The sequence below is a fragment of the Medicago truncatula genome, chromosome 7 (genome assembly GCF_003473485.1).
Source record: "Medicago truncatula cultivar Jemalong A17 chromosome 7, MtrunA17r5.0-ANR, whole genome shotgun sequence".
NCBI classification, from domain to species: Eukaryota; Viridiplantae; Streptophyta; class Magnoliopsida; order Fabales; family Fabaceae; genus Medicago; species Medicago truncatula.
Window position 1 is genome coordinate 26650768 of NC_053048.1, and position 18336 is coordinate 26669103.

Here is an 18336-nt window from a genome sequence, read left to right on the forward strand (position 1 = left end):
CTTGATGACCAAATGACTCGTTTCTGTCCATTCAATACCACAAGATTTCCATCTTCAAATATTGTGACAATCCCATTAGAATCATTCAGTGGTTAGTTTCTGTTAGCCACCCATATGATTGTAGATTGAGACTTCCACCAAATTCCAACGTAGCGGTTTGTAGAATTTTTAGGGCTAAAGAATCCAAAGGTGAAGTTACCGTCTTTGGAGATTAGAGTTTCAGGGTCTTTGATAAATTGAGATGATGTGATGGTGTCTATACCAACACTAACATGTAGCAAATAGCAACACAAAATGAATAAAACAGTAGCTGAAATCCATAAGGAAGATGAGTAGTATATGATCAACAGTTATTTCATTTTTACTACATTATCGTATCAACTTGTATCCTCTCAGATCTATGAGAATGAGAACAATTTCTGTACCTCACATGATTGATAAAATAATATCAGTTTGTCTAAATGCTTTTTAAAACTATAACTTTGAATCATTCCTTGTTTACATCAAAAGCAACCTCATCTAGTCTAATATTACATAGTTAATTACTTTAATCATAAAAAGTCAATGATTTTAAAAACGATAAAAAAAGGGTATCCTGTTTTTCATGAACCACTTTAGATTGTTTATACAAGTGCACCAGCAGTTGACTTGTCACAGCAGGTTATATGAGTCTTTATAATTTGAGAACTCACTTCTTTAATAGGAAAATCTATTAACAGAATATTTTTAAACAATCATTTTATACCAAAACTGAAATCGTGGACCATAATTCCTTGTTTGCCTCTTTTATGAACAAGTCTCCAATGAATACATGCATGGTTCTTGTCAAGTGTATCACATTGAAATAGTTATGAACTGAACATGAGTTTGTAAGTGAGAGAAAATCTTCACCCTAAGATTCGGTTTTGTAAAATTGAGTTAGGCCCAACCGAAATTTTAATACTATTACTTTTTCTACCCAAAGGAAGCGTTTTCCATGGTCCAACCGCCCAAAAATGCATCAAACACTGTACAAACCGTCAAAACCTTTGGTGAAACGCCATCGTCCAAAATAACTGAGAGTTTTCGGATTATATAATCCGAACCTCTCTAAATATTTTCGGATTATATATTCCGAACAGCGCAAGAATGTGTTTAAGAATGATGAAGATCTTCAAACTTTCTTTCTAACTATGTGTTTAAATAAACATCTTTATCGTAGAGTTCAGCAGAGAGTTTTTTGACAGCATGATGAAGATCTTCGGCATGTTGAATATCTTCAACATATACCTATATATTATTTAAAATAGAATAAAATAAAATAAAATAAAATAATTCAACAACATAAAACTAACCATAGATCTATAATGAATTTAACAACATAAAACACGTAATAAAAACAACATAAAAAACATAATAACATAAAACATAACAGATCACAGACCAGCTAAACTAACGTATTCTTCTGGTGCGTCCAGCAGTGCCCTGAACAATTTCGGATTATATAATCCGAAACATCCCTCGCGCTACATAAAGTACGAAGTTTCAGATTATATAATCTGAAAAGTTTCGATAGGGTTTCATATTATATAATCCGGGACAAGTCATAGTTTCAGACGGTGGTATGTTACTCATTAAACACATTTTTCAATGGTTTTTACCAGCTTTAATAGATGCTAAAACGCCTTTGACACACTTTTTTTTTAACTATGCATTAAGTGTAGTTACAAAGTATGCACCCATTCCCCCTCATAGAAAGAGTGTAGTTACAAAGTATGTTACTCACACTCTCTCCTCCTCTTCCTTCCTTCTACAACAATGTGTTTTCATCGTTGGCCTTTCATCGAGATTTACACTCTTACTTGTTCTTTTGTTGATTGAAAGCTTCATACTAGGCAGTAATGTATCTGTAGGTTGCTGAATACTTTGCCATAAAATGTTTCCAGTTGTAAAAGGACAAGGTTACCAAAGTCTGAAAAGCTGAGAACTTGTATTTGTTGCTATGTTGGAAACACTTGATGACCAAATGACTCGTTTCTGTCCATTCAATACCACAAGATTTCCATCTTCAAATATTGTGACAATCCCATTAGAATCATTCAGTGGTTAGTTTCTGTTAGCCACCCATATGATTGTAGATTGAGACTTCCACCAAATTCCAACGTAGCGGTTTGTAGAATTTTTAGGGCTAAAGAATCCAAAGGTGAAGTTACCGTCTTTGGAGATTAGAGTTTCAGGGTCTTTGATAAATTGAGATGATGTGATGGTGTCTATACCAACACTAACATGTAGCAAATAGCAACACAAAATGAATAAAACAGTAGCTGAAATCCATAAGGAAGATGAGTAGTATATGATCAACAGTTATTTCATTTTTACTACATTATCGTATCAACTTGTATCCTCTCAGATCTATGAGAATGAGAACAATTTCTGTACCTCACATGATTGATAAAATAATATCAGTTTGTCTAAATGCTTTTTAAAACTATAACTTTGAATCATTCCTTGTTTACATCAAAAGCAACCTCATCTAGTCTAATATTACATAGTTAATTACTTTAATCATAAAAAGTCAATGATTTTAAAAACGATAAAAAAAGGGTATCCTGTTTTTCATGAACCACTTTAGATTGTTTATACAAGTGCACCAGCAGTTGACTTGTCACAGCAGGTTATATGAGTCTTTATAATTTGAGAACTCACTTCTTTAATAGGAAAATCTATTAACAGAATATTTTTAAACAATCATTTTATACCAAAACTGAAATCGTGGACCATAATTCCTTGTTTGCCTCTTTTATGAACAAGTCTCCAATGAATACATGCATGGTTCTTGTCAAGTGTATCGCATTGAAATAGTTATGAACTGAACATGAGTTTGTAAGTGAGAGAAAATCTTCACCCTAAGATTCGGTTTTGTAAAATTGAGTTAGGCCCAACCGAAATTTTAATACTATTACTTTTTCTACCCAAAGGAAGCGTTTTCCATGGTCCAACCGCCCAAAAATGCATCAAACACTGTACAAACCGTCAAAACCTTTGGTGAAACGCCATCGTCCAAAATAACTGAGAGTTTTCGGATTATATAATCCGAACCTCTCTAAATATTTTCGGATTATATATTCCGAACAGCGCAAGAATGTGTTTAAGAATGATGAAGATCTTCAAACTTTCTTTCTAACTATGTGTTTAAATAAACATCTTTATCGTAGAGTTCAGCAGAGAGTTTTTTGACAGCATGATGAAGATCTTCGGCATGTTGAATATCTTCAACATATACCTATATATTATTTAAAATAGAATAAAATAAAATAAAATAATTCAACAACATAAAACTAACCATAGATCTATAATGAATTTAACAACATAAAACACGTAATAAAAACAACATAAAAAACATAATAACATAAAACATAACAGATCACAGACCAGCTAAACTAACGTATTCTTCTGGTGCGTCCAGCAGTGCCCTGAACAATTTCGGATTATATAATCCGAAACATCCCTCGCGCTACATAAAGTACGAAGTTTCAGATTATATAATCTGAAAAGTTTCGATAGGGTTTCATATTATATAATCCGGGACAAGTCATAGTTTCAGACGGTGGTATGTTACTCATTAAACACATTTTTCAATGGTTTTTACCAGCTTTAATAGATGCTAAAACGCCTTTGACACACTTTTTTTTTAACTATGCATTAAGTGTAGTTACAAAGTATGCACCCATTCCCCCTCATAGAAAGAGTGTAGTTACAAAGTATGTTACTCACACTCTCTCCTCCTCTTCCTTCCTTCTACAACAATGTGTTTTCATCGTTGGCCTTTCATCGAGATTTACACTCTTACTTGTTCTTTTGTTGATTGAAAGCTTCATACTAGGCAGTAATGTATCTGTAGGTTGCTGAATACTTTGCCATAAAATGTTTCCAGTTGTAAAAGGACAAGGTTACCAAAGTCTGAAAAGCTGAGAACTTGTATTTGTTGCTATGTTGGAAACACTTGATGACCAAATGACTCGTTTCTGTCCATTCAATACCACAAGATTTCCATCTTCAAATATTGTGACAATCCCATTAGAATCATTCAGTGGTTAGTTTCTGTTAGCCACCCATATGATTGTAGATTGAGACTTCCACCAAATTCCAACGTAGCGGTTTGTAGAATTTTTAGGGCTAAAGAATCCAAAGGTGAAGTTACCGTCTTTGGAGATTAGAGTTTCAGGGTCTTTGATAAATTGAGATGATGTGATGGTGTCTATACCAACACTAACATGTAGCAAATAGCAACACAAAATGAATAAAACAGTAGCTGAAATCCATAAGGAAGATGAGTAGTATATGATCAACAGTTATTTCATTTTTACTACATTATCGTATCAACTTGTATCCTCTCAGATCTATGAGAATGAGAACAATTTCTGTACCTCACATGATTGATAAAATAATATCAGTTTGTCTAAATGCTTTTTAAAACTATAACTTTGAATCATTCCTTGTTTACATCAAAAGCAACCTCATCTAGTCTAATATTACATAGTTAATTACTTTAATCATAAAAAGTCAATGATTTTAAAAACGATAAAAAAAGGGTATCCTGTTTTTCATGAACCACTTTAGATTGTTTATACAAGTGCACCAGCAGTTGACTTGTCACAGCAGGTTATATGAGTCTTTATAATTTGAGAACTCACTTCTTTAATAGGAAAATCTATTAACAGAATATTTTTAAACAATCATTTTATACCAAAACTGAAATCGTGGACCATAATTCCTTGTTTGCCTCTTTTATGAACAAGTCTCCAATGAATACATGCATGGTTCTTGTCAAGTGTATCGCATTGAAATAGTTATGAACTGAACATGAGTTTGTAAGTGAGAGAAAATCTTCACCCTAAGATTCGGTTTTGTAAAATTGAGTTAGGCCCAACCGAAATTTTAATACTATTACTTTTTCTACCCAAAGGAAGCGTTTTCCATGGTCCAACCGCCCAAAAATGCATCAAACACTGTACAAACCGTCAAAACCTTTGGTGAAACGCCATCGTCCAAAATAACTGAGAGTTTTCGGATTATATAATCCGAACCTCTCTAAATATTTTCGGATTATATATTCCGAACAGCGCAAGAATGTGTTTAAGAATGATGAAGATCTTCAAACTTTCTTTCTAACTATGTGTTTAAATAAACATCTTTATCGTAGAGTTCAGCAGAGAGTTTTTTGACAGCATGATGAAGATCTTCGGCATGTTGAATATCTTCAACATATACCTATATATTATTTAAAATAGAATAAAATAAAATAAAATAATTCAACAACATAAAACTAACCATAGATCTATAATGAATTTAACAACATAAAACACGTAATAAAAACAACATAAAAAACATAATAACATAAAACATAACAGATCACAGACCAGCTAAACTAACGTATTCTTCTGGTGCGTCCAGCAGTGCCCTGAACAATTTCGGATTATATAATCCGAAACATCCCTCGCGCTACATAAAGTACGAAGTTTCAGATTATATAATCTGAAAAGTTTCGATAGGGTTTCATATTATATAATCCGGGACAAGTCATAGTTTCAGACGGTGGTATGTTACTCATTAAACACATTTTTCAATGGTTTTTACCAGCTTTAATAGATGCTAAAACGCCTTTGACACACTTTTTTTTTAACTATGCATTAAGTGTAGTTACAAAGTATGCACCCATTCCCCCTCATAGAAAGAGTGTAGTTACAAAGTATGTTACTCACACTCTCTCCTCCTCTTCCTTCCTTCTACAACAATGTGTTTTCATCGTTGGCCTTTCATCGAGATTTACACTCTTACTTGTTCTTTTGTTGATTGAAAGCTTCATACTAGGCAGTAATGTATCTGTAGGTTGCTGAATACTTTGCCATAAAATGTTTCCAGTTGTAAAAGGACAAGGTTACCAAAGTCTGAAAAGCTGAGAACTTGTATTTGTTGCTATGTTGGAAACACTTGATGACCAAATGACTCGTTTCTGTCCATTCAATACCACAAGATTTCCATCTTCAAATATTGTGACAATCCCATTAGAATCATTCAGTGGTTAGTTTCTGTTAGCCACCCATATGATTGTAGATTGAGACTTCCACCAAATTCCAACGTAGCGGTTTGTAGAATTTTTAGGGCTAAAGAATCCAAAGGTGAAGTTACCGTCTTTGGAGATTAGAGTTTCAGGGTCTTTGATAAATTGAGATGATGTGATGGTGTCTATACCAACACTAACATGTAGCAAATAGCAACACAAAATGAATAAAACAGTAGCTGAAATCCATAAGGAAGATGAGTAGTATATGATCAACAGTTATTTCATTTTTACTACATTATCGTATCAACTTGTATCCTCTCAGATCTATGAGAATGAGAACAATTTCTGTACCTCACATGATTGATAAAATAATATCAGTTTGTCTAAATGCTTTTTAAAACTATAACTTTGAATCATTCCTTGTTTACATCAAAAGCAACCTCATCTAGTCTAATATTACATAGTTAATTACTTTAATCATAAAAAGTCAATGATTTTAAAAACGATAAAAAAAGGGTATCCTGTTTTTCATGAACCACTTTAGATTGTTTATACAAGTGCACCAGCAGTTGACTTGTCACAGCAGGTTATATGAGTCTTTATAATTTGAGAACTCACTTCTTTAATAGGAAAATCTATTAACAGAATATTTTTAAACAATCATTTTATACCAAAACTGAAATCGTGGACCATAATTCCTTGTTTGCCTCTTTTATGAACAAGTCTCCAATGAATACATGCATGGTTCTTGTCAAGTGTATCACATTGAAATAGTTATGAACTGAACATGAGTTTGTAAGTGAGAGAAAATCTTCACCCTAAGATTCGGTTTTGTAAAATTGAGTTAGGCCCAACCGAAATTTTAATACTATTACTTTTTCTACCCAAAGGAAGCGTTTTCCATGGTCCAACCGCCCAAAAATGCATCAAACACTGTACAAACCGTCAAAACCTTTGGTGAAACGCCATCGTCCAAAATAACTGAGAGTTTTCGGATTATATAATCCGAACCTCTCTAAATATTTTCGGATTATATATTCCGAACAGCGCAAGAATGTGTTTAAGAATGATGAAGATCTTCAAACTTTCTTTCTAACTATGTGTTTAAATAAACATCTTTATCGTAGAGTTCAGCAGAGAGTTTTTTGACAGCATGATGAAGATCTTCGGCATGTTGAATATCTTCAACATATACCTATATATTATTTAAAATAGAATAAAATAAAATAAAATAATTCAACAACATAAAACTAACCATAGATCTATAATGAATTTAACAACATAAAACACGTAATAAAAACAACATAAAAAACATAATAACATAAAACATAACAGATCACAGACCAGCTAAACTAACGTATTCTTCTGGTGCGTCCAGCAGTGCCCTGAACAATTTCGGATTATATAATCCGAAACATCCCTCGCGCTACATAAAGTACGAAGTTTCAGATTATATAATCTGAAAAGTTTCGATAGGGTTTCATATTATATAATCCGGGACAAGTCATAGTTTCAGACGGTGGTATGTTACTCATTAAACACATTTTTCAATGGTTTTTACCAGCTTTAATAGATGCTAAAACGCCTTTGACACACTTTTTTTTTAACTATGCATTAAGTGTAGTTACAAAGTATGCACCCATTCCCCCTCATAGAAAGAGTGTAGTTACAAAGTATGTTACTCACACTCTCTCCTCCTCTTCCTTCCTTCTACAACAATGTGTTTTCATCGTTGGCCTTTCATCGAGATTTACACTCTTACTTGTTCTTTTGTTGATTGAAAGCTTCATACTAGGCAGTAATGTATCTGTAGGTTGCTGAATACTTTGCCATAAAATGTTTCCAGTTGTAAAAGGACAAGGTTACCAAAGTCTGAAAAGCTGAGAACTTGTATTTGTTGCTATGTTGGAAACACTTGATGACCAAATGACTCGTTTCTGTCCATTCAATACCACAAGATTTCCATCTTCAAATATTGTGACAATCCCATTAGAATCATTCAGTGGTTAGTTTCTGTTAGCCACCCATATGATTGTAGATTGAGACTTCCACCAAATTCCAACGTAGCGGTTTGTAGAATTTTTAGGGCTAAAGAATCCAAAGGTGAAGTTACCGTCTTTGGAGATTAGAGTTTCAGGGTCTTTGATAAATTGAGATGATGTGATGGTGTCTATACCAACACTAACATGTAGCAAATAGCAACACAAAATGAATAAAACAGTAGCTGAAATCCATAAGGAAGATGAGTAGTATATGATCAACAGTTATTTCATTTTTACTACATTATCGTATCAACTTGTATCCTCTCAGATCTATGAGAATGAGAACAATTTCTGTACCTCACATGATTGATAAAATAATATCAGTTTGTCTAAATGCTTTTTAAAACTATAACTTTGAATCATTCCTTGTTTACATCAAAAGCAACCTCATCTAGTCTAATATTACATAGTTAATTACTTTAATCATAAAAAGTCAATGATTTTAAAAACGATAAAAAAAGGGTATCCTGTTTTTCATGAACCACTTTAGATTGTTTATACAAGTGCACCAGCAGTTGACTTGTCACAGCAGGTTATATGAGTCTTTATAATTTGAGAACTCACTTCTTTAATAGGAAAATCTATTAACAGAATATTTTTAAACAATCATTTTATACCAAAACTGAAATCGTGGACCATAATTCCTTGTTTGCCTCTTTTATGAACAAGTCTCCAATGAATACATGCATGGTTCTTGTCAAGTGTATCACATTGAAATAGTTATGAACTGAACATGAGTTTGTAAGTGAGAGAAAATCTTCACCCTAAGATTCGGTTTTGTAAAATTGAGTTAGGCCCAACCGAAATTTTAATACTATTACTTTTTCTACCCAAAGGAAGCGTTTTCCATGGTCCAACCGCCCAAAAATGCATCAAACACTGTACAAACCGTCAAAACCTTTGGTGAAACGCCATCGTCCAAAATAACTGAGAGTTTTCGGATTATATAATCCGAACCTCTCTAAATATTTTCGGATTATATATTCCGAACAGCGCAAGAATGTGTTTAAGAATGATGAAGATCTTCAAACTTTCTTTCTAACTATGTGTTTAAATAAACATCTTTATCGTAGAGTTCAGCAGAGAGTTTTTTGACAGCATGATGAAGATCTTCGGCATGTTGAATATCTTCAACATATACCTATATATTATTTAAAATAGAATAAAATAAAATAAAATAATTCAACAACATAAAACTAACCATAGATCTATAATGAATTTAACAACATAAAACACGTAATAAAAACAACATAAAAAACATAATAACATAAAACATAACAGATCACAGACCAGCTAAACTAACGTATTCTTCTGGTGCGTCCAGCAGTGCCCTGAACAATTTCGGATTATATAATCCGAAACATCCCTCGCGCTACATAAAGTACGAAGTTTCAGATTATATAATCTGAAAAGTTTCGATAGGGTTTCATATTATATAATCCGGGACAAGTCATAGTTTCAGACGGTGGTATGTTACTCATTAAACACATTTTTCAATGGTTTTTACCAGCTTTAATAGATGCTAAAACACCTTTGACACACTTTTTTTTTAACTATGCATTAAGTGTAGTTACAAAGTATGCACCCATTCCCCCTCATAGAAAGAGTGTAGTTACAAAGTATGTTACTCACACTCTCTCCTCCTCTTCCTTCCTTCTACAACAATGTGTTTTCATCGTTGGCCTTTCATCGAGATTTACACTCTTACTTGTTCTTTTGTTGATTGAAAGCTTCATACTAGGCAGTAATGTATCTGTAGGTTGCTGAATACTTTGCCATAAAATGTTTCCAGTTGTAAAAGGACAAGGTTACCAAAGTCTGAAAAGCTGAGAACTTGTATTTGTTGCTATGTTGGAAACACTTGATGACCAAATGACTCGTTTCTGTCCATTCAATACCACAAGATTTCCATCTTCAAATATTGTGACAATCCCATTAGAATCATTCAGTGGTTAGTTTCTGTTAGCCACCCATATGATTGTAGATTGAGACTTCCACCAAATTCCAACGTAGCGGTTTGTAGAATTTTTAGGGCTAAAGAATCCAAAGGTGAAGTTACCGTCTTTGGAGATTAGAGTTTCAGGGTCTTTGATAAATTGAGATGATGTGATGGTGTCTATACCAACACTAACATGTAGCAAATAGCAACACAAAATGAATAAAACAGTAGCTGAAATCCATAAGGAAGATGAGTAGTATATGATCAACAGTTATTTCATTTTTACTACATTATCGTATCAACTTGTATCCTCTCAGATCTATGAGAATGAGAACAATTTCTGTACCTCACATGATTGATAAAATAATATCAGTTTGTCTAAATGCTTTTTAAAACTATAACTTTGAATCATTCCTTGTTTACATCAAAAGCAACCTCATCTAGTCTAATATTACATAGTTAATTACTTTAATCATAAAAAGTCAATGATTTTAAAAACGATAAAAAAAGGGTATCCTGTTTTTCATGAACCACTTTAGATTGTTTATACAAGTGCACCAGCAGTTGACTTGTCACAGCAGGTTATATGAGTCTTTATAATTTGAGAACTCACTTCTTTAATAGGAAAATCTATTAACAGAATATTTTTAAACAATCATTTTATACCAAAACTGAAATCGTGGACCATAATTCCTTGTTTGCCTCTTTTATGAACAAGTCTCCAATGAATACATGCATGGTTCTTGTCAAGTGTATCACATTGAAATAGTTATGAACTGAACATGAGTTTGTAAGTGAGAGAAAATCTTCACCCTAAGATTCGGTTTTGTAAAATTGAGTTAGGCCCAACCGAAATTTTAATACTATTACTTTTTCTACCCAAAGGAAGCGTTTTCCATGGTCCAACCGCCCAAAAATGCATCAAACACTGTACAAACCGTCAAAACCTTTGGTGAAACGCCATCGTCCAAAATAACTGAGAGTTTTCGGATTATATAATCCGAACCTCTCTAAATATTTTCGGATTATATATTCCGAACAGCGCAAGAATGTGTTTAAGAATGATGAAGATCTTCAAACTTTCTTTCTAACTATGTGTTTAAATAAACATCTTTATCGTAGAGTTCAGCAGAGAGTTTTTTGACAGCATGATGAAGATCTTCGGCATGTTGAATATCTTCAACATATACCTATATATTATTTAAAATAGAATAAAATAAAATAAAATAATTCAACAACATAAAACTAACCATAGATCTATAATGAATTTAACAACATAAAACACGTAATAAAAACAACATAAAAAACATAATAACATAAAACATAACAGATCACAGACCAGCTAAACTAACGTATTCTTCTGGTGCGTCCAGCAGTGCCCTGAACAATTTCGGATTATATAATCCGAAACATCCCTCGCGCTACATAAAGTACGAAGTTTCAGATTATATAATCTGAAAAGTTTCGATAGGGTTTCATATTATATAATCCGGGACAAGTCATAGTTTCAGACGGTGGTATGTTACTCATTAAACACATTTTTCAATGGTTTTTACCAGCTTTAATAGATGCTAAAACGCCTTTGACACACTTTTTTTTTAACTATGCATTAAGTGTAGTTACAAAGTATGCACCCATTCCCCCTCATAGAAAGAGTGTAGTTACAAAGTATGTTACTCACACTCTCTCCTCCTCTTCCTTCCTTCTACAACAATGTGTTTTCATCGTTGGCCTTTCATAGAAAGAGGCTACTTTGGACCCCCCCCCCCCCCCCCCCCCCCCATATTAATAGCTTTAGGTTTTTAATATATTAACATTAGGTTTGAATACTTCATGCAATAAGCTTAAAAGCTTTATTTTATTGTAAATGTATTGATATAATAATAAAATGAGATTGTTTTGTATCATTTTGTCATTTTAATCATGTTTATATTTCCATTTAGTTAAAATTTTGGCATCAAAATAATATAAATAAACCAAAGTTTAATAAAAATTATGGTAAAAGACATTTTCGGATTATATAATCTGAAAGCTCCTGGTAATCTAGTTCGGATTATATAATCTGAACCAGTGATGTTTTTGGAAGAAAAAAAATAGGGCGCGTGAGAAATAAGTAGGGTGGGAAAAGTAATAGTTTAAATATGTATTGGAAATTCAGAATTTATCCAAGATCAGTTGGACCACTTGTTATCAGATTTCCACTATCGGGTTACGTTCTAGATATCCAAACATGGGTGTGAGAGGAGTGTGTTAAGAGAAGAGAAGGTGATTTGTGTGGTGATTTCAAAGCATAATGCATGATTTCAAAAGTGATTTTTATGAATTGGCTTAATGGTAGTGTTTGGTTAAAGGGTTTTTGGCGAAAAATGGTGAAAAATGAAGAAAAATAGGGTTTTAAAGAGAAGGGGCCGAAGCCCTTTTCTTCTCTCAGCCCTCACACGCACGTAAGGGTGTTGGCGTGCGGCTTCTCGCGTGACACGTGTTTGCCGACGCACTTTGAAAAATAAATATTTTTTTTAACTGGGAGTTGCCTTTCGCAAAGCGCTCTTTTTAGGTCACTAGTTTGACCCTACCTTTGTTAGGATTTCTTTCAATGATTTCCCTCAGAAAGCTTTCCCATTTTTGCCCTTTGTTTCTATTAGTTCCTTTAGAATTACTACTAAGGCTATAAGAGTTTTTTCGATGGGGTTCTTGTTTTCTTCCCTGCGATCCAAGTTTATTTGGATCATTCGGAGTGACCTTATTTATTGTCATGGCTGAAAGTGGCTTGTCTATTCTCAAATGTCCATGGTTATTGTTCTTGATTTCAAGTGTTGGGTTCTTACGTTCTTACCTCCCTCTTCTAGGCAAGAAATGGCATGGTTGTTTAATTCTTTAGCATGGCTGGTTTATCAAGGGGTTTTTTCTTCTTCTTTATCCTGCTCTTGCACTACTAAAAAAACAAAAATTAGTGAGGGAAATTTTGTGAGGGAAAACGTGAAATCCCTCTCTAATTCCGTCACTAAATTTTGCGACCATGAAATTTGTGAGGAATTTCATTTTTTCCGTCACTAATTTCCCTCGCTAATTTTGCTTTTCCTGGTAGTGTTGTCCCATTGTCCTAGAGGTGGTGTCATCTTGGTTAGTTTCAAAAGGTTCTTCTAAGTCTTCAACTTGAAAAATTTCATGTTGTGCTTTTTGGTTTAATTCCTTAAAATGATTCCAAGGATGGGAGTTTGTTCTTCTTCCCCCAATTTCCTAATGAACTCAAGGAACTGGTCCGTGTAACTTTTGGTTTCTGCCATCACATTCTGAATGGCTTTTTCCATATTAAATGGTGTGCTCCTCTCGTGCCCAGAACATAGGGATCGAGTTCATCCCATCTTAGGTTAAGATTTAGGGATGGAATCTCCCAATTCATATTGTGAGACAAGTTAGCTATTGATAAGTAATTTAAATTCTTCTCAAAAATATCAACAATCCCCGACAATGGAGCCAAAAACTTGACGTTTGGATTTAGACAAGTATACCAAATCGTTTACTAGGTAATAAAGTGTAACTAGAGTATCGCATTAACATGGATTTTCGTTCTAACGAGGAAACTCGCGTTACTTATTTGGGAACATTTAAAATAAATAAACAAATAAAGATAAAGGGTAAAGGGTTTTTGCAATTTGATCTGTATGCAACAGACCAAGATTTACCTGTTTTGATTGTAGAATGTTAGTGGTCGTTAGGATTCTTCGAATCCCTTCTATTTATTTGTTGGAATTAAGTCTTATTCAGCTTTTAGTGTTTTTTATCTAAGTGATGAGTTGGTGGGGTTTTACTACCTACCAGATGTCAAGTTGCATCTGCTAATCATATGGTACGTATGTTTGAGGTCTTACTCCCTCAGATGTATGGGTTTATTACCCTCCAGCTATCAGTTTCAACCTTCCACCGAAGTTTCTACGTGTAGGGAGATACACTTACGCACGTAGAGGTATGTGTAGCTTCTTACTTTTTCAGAGGTATTTGAAACAATAATGGATATTAGGGTCCCTAAATTCTCATTGTCTTAAAGTTACCCACGTATATTGAATCTTAGAAGGACATTCACACACTTTCCCTCTCGGTAGTTCTACAAACGGACAACCCCATCTCGTCTACCTTACCAAGGATGAAAGAAGAATGAAGTTACTAGGCTAATTATTATATTTGCTGCCTTAGTTATGAAGAATGAAAGAAGAATTAAGTCATGAAGTCATTGTGTTTCACTAATTATTATATTTGTTGTCTTAGTTATTTCCTGATTCCAACAGGTATGCACCAATATTAGGTATGTCACCTTCCTAAGTACTGTTATCTCAGTTTCTCATGGTAACTAAAGAGAAATTTAAAAATAAATAAAACCTACCCTAGAGACTTGGAGCGAGGAGAGAAACTCCTCCCTTGAAGCTCCAGTATTTGCCTTCCTCTTGAATCGCTTCGTTCTGAATGAGAAATCATGAATGAGAGGAGTGGTATTTATAGGGATAGTTTCCACCGGAAGTTGGGCTTAAAAACCAGGCTTTTCCACTAAAAAGTAGCAAAAAGTAGTTCTGGCCCGATTTTCCCTTGCTCGGGGCGACTGTTGGGCGCCCAAGTGCAATTTCTGCATGTTTTGGGCGCCTGGTTCATGCTCGAGGCACACATTTGTATTTTCCAGAATACTCGGAATGCCTATCATATGCTCGGGGTGCATGGCTTTGCTCTCGGCGTGCTAGTGTGTTTTCCTGCCTGCACGTAAATGTATGTTTCTTCATCTTTTTAGGTGTTTGTTTCCATGTAATATGTCTTGAAACTTGGGAACATAATTCCTCCCTTTGTATTGTCTTCCGAGGCCTCTTGAATCTTCATTCATGATCTTCCCAAAGTCTTCACAATTTTTCAGATGTCTTGCTTTGCCGATTTGCAAAATTTCTTCATGAATTACATCAAAACACCCTAGAATTGCTGTGTTTCGGGAAAATTAGAATTACATGAATAAAATATAGAAAAATTACAAATGTCCCAAAATCATAAGCAATTAATCTAATACTCTGCTACTCTAGATGAAAAACATACTGAAAATGACTGGAAAACATGCTAAGAATAATGTAAAGTTACATGTCATCAGAACGCATGAGACAATGTCTGGCCATACTTAATGTGGAAGAATGTGATATGTCCCCAATGATTGGAATCCTAGGAATAATAAATAAATATTCTTGGAGTAGGTAGGATATGATAAGGATAGCCCATATGTAGAATGACCAAAGGGAACAATTGTTTTCCCAAAATTAACCTTTTATATTTACTGTTGTGATAAATGATTTTTTTAATTTTCTTGCAAACAAATTTTCTAGTGGAAAGATACACGAAGCTATAGCTCCCCAGTCCCTGTGAGATCGATATCTTTTTATACTATAACTTGGACAGTGTATCCTTGAACTCAGTCTTTTCATCTTAAAATACTCATAGTGTTTTCACAAACACCAACTAGTTTCATTTTAGCATTGGTGTTTGCTTCTCAGTTTTCTTGGAGACGAATTTGGATTGAGAGTGATTCCTCAAGTGATATTCAAGCTTTTAGGAATCCCGCCATTATTTCGTTTCTCCTGCGGAAGCATTGGCATAATTGTCTTCAATTGGGTATTACTTCGATTTTGGTTCCCATATTTACCGTAAAGGAAATTGTTGTGTAGACAAGTTAGCCACTCATGGTCATATCATCTCTGGGATTGTTTGGTTTGATTCAATTCCTCAAATGTTGTTACATGATTTTTTTTTCGGGATAGGAATGGTTTGCCTTAACTATTGTTTTCTTTATATGGCTTTATTCTTTCGGTTCTATCTTTTTCGAGGGTCTTGACCTAGTCCCCCTTCTTGTATATATTCTTTTTCCTTTTTTAAACAATTTATAATAAGTAGGCGGTAGAGGATGGGAGTCCCAGTCAGGTGTCAACCTAGTTGGGATGTTTTTGTTTCTCCCATATGCCTAACCTATCTTTGGTTTATCGAAAAAATGCTTGCCTTGTAGCTCAACGGGAAGTGTATTGAAAGTTGATTGAACAGGTAGCCAAAACTTTCAGAAATCTCAGCTTGTGAGGTTTGAGCCAAATATTTCCAGAAAATGACTTACAATGCCTCGAATAAAAACAATACAAAATGTCCTTCAAACTATGAACAAATCCTTTGAATAACATCTAAATTTTCTTCAAATGATTATTAATTTACTAAAAATATAGTCTTTTTTGGTAGTGTTTTAGCTTTTTTTGGTAGTGACTAAAAATAGTCTAAATAATCATATGACGCCCCATCATTAATATAAACCAATAGACATTTTGAAGAAAAAAAATGAACTAATATAAATGCTAAGCTATTTATGTGACCTTTTTATTGAGTATGCTAAAGCGACAAACCCAACAAATTAACGGACTTAAAATATTACTTAAAAAAAACGTACTTAAAATATATTTAATTATTAATTCTATGTTTAGGAATGGTTTCTAACAATTCCAAAAGTGCTAAAGACTATTTTTTTTTTTTTTTGGTAGATGCTAAAGACTATTTAATTCATGTAAGGATATGACAAACTATAATTATAAAGTGGTACAAATATTTATTACTTTTTTTTTTGTTGAAAGAATAAATATTTTACTTGAAAAGGGAAGGCGGAGGAATATGGTCGAAATTGTAAAGTTTGTTTATGTTATGATTATTTTTCTTTATCTATTTCTTGTTTCAATAAACCTTGACGATAATCCTTTATAATCCTGTTCAATTTATGTTCTTTACATTGTAAACAATATTTCATCCAATTTTAATTACATTTTTTTTTATTACCACGGGTAATAGATGTAATGTTGATTTTGATTGTTTGCTATTTTTTTGTGATGCCCAACTAGTCATTTTCTTAGGTGTATTAAACATTGTTTGGTTTGTTTCATAACCTCAAAATCCTTATATATTTAATCATGCATCACTTAGCAAGTTATTTTTTTTAGGGTTGATTGAATTTTAAAATACTTTCATGTTTATAGGACTAAATATCATTTCATCTTGATCCAATTATGTTGTGAATTCCAAAAAAATTACATTACTTATACCACCAAAATTTAGATAACACACTAGTAGTAAAATTATGAATATTAGAATTTATGAATTTATTAAACTTGAAGAACCTCGAGAGATTCCAAGGATTTCAACACAATAAGCATCAAAAGTAATACTACAATTTCACTAAAAGTTAAATTTCAAAACTCTTGTTAATCTAACCAAGATTTGGTTATTGTAGACACTCTACATTGGATGTCTAAGAGATCCCCAAATATACTTTTCATTATTCCCAAAATACAATGAAAGGTTATAAAATAATGAAAACTTATTAACAAAAATAATGAATTTTAATAATTGTTAAATTGTTTATAATATGATCTCTTGAGTAAAGGGACAAACACAACATATTGATGTACTTCAAAAAATATTTAGTGACGATTCTAATTTTAGAATTGTCTATTTAGAACTTCAAAAGCTCTAAAATCTATTTGATTGATGTATATAAAGGATTACCATTACTATTAGAAATCGGTAAAATTATTTGTTACATACAAAGGAAGGTGGAGGAATATGACTAAAATTGTAAAGTTTATTTATGTTATGATTATCTTTATTTTTTACTTATTACTTAGTAAGACATTTTTATCATTTTCAAGTTTCCTTATTTAATTTTTAAACAATATTTTATCTCATGTTTCATTCTTTTCTTCTTTTTCATTACAACAGGAAAAAGATGTAATGTAGACTCTGATTGTCCAAAAAATATCTGGTATTGCGAAACTGGTCGAATAAATAGGTGTATAAGGCACCAATGTAGATGTGTTAAATTAATCAGCCCAGTGGATTTTGTGTCCACCTGAGTCTGCATTTAGTGTTAGACCAAAGAGAGTACACTCTTTGTGCAGAAATATTTTCTAAATTATCGTTTTATTATAGTGTTGACACCCAATAATTTTTTTTTCTCTTTCAATTTCAAGAATATTGTAGTTATGTCTTTTTAATTTAATATGATGGTAATTAAATGAAATAAGGCACAAATAATATTACTTAGATTGTCTTCTTCATTCTTAGTTTTAAAGATGTTGCCATGGTCTTCAATTCATTCATACCACGTTTTCTTTCTAACCCTACCGTCTATAAGAATAGTTTGAACCGTTAAGTTCGAAAATAATTTTTATTTTACTTCATTTTTTGTTCAAATAGCCTATTGGTTAGAGCTCACATAAATTAATTGTGGGAAAACGGAGTGTCCGGAGTTCGAACCCCAACTT

At 33.0% G+C, this 18336-nt stretch overlaps 1 long non-coding RNA gene across 1 annotated transcript; it reads left to right on the forward strand.

Annotated features, from left to right (window-relative positions):
- The first annotated feature begins 17135 nt into the window (after positions 1-17135).
- LOC112416223 (uncharacterized) lies at positions 17136-18115 on the forward strand. The gene is made up of 2 exons (XR_003006510.2): positions 17136-17647; positions 17792-18115. It is a non-coding gene; the product is annotated as an uncharacterized lncRNA (long non-coding RNA).
- Positions 18116-18336: the final 221 nt, after the last annotated feature.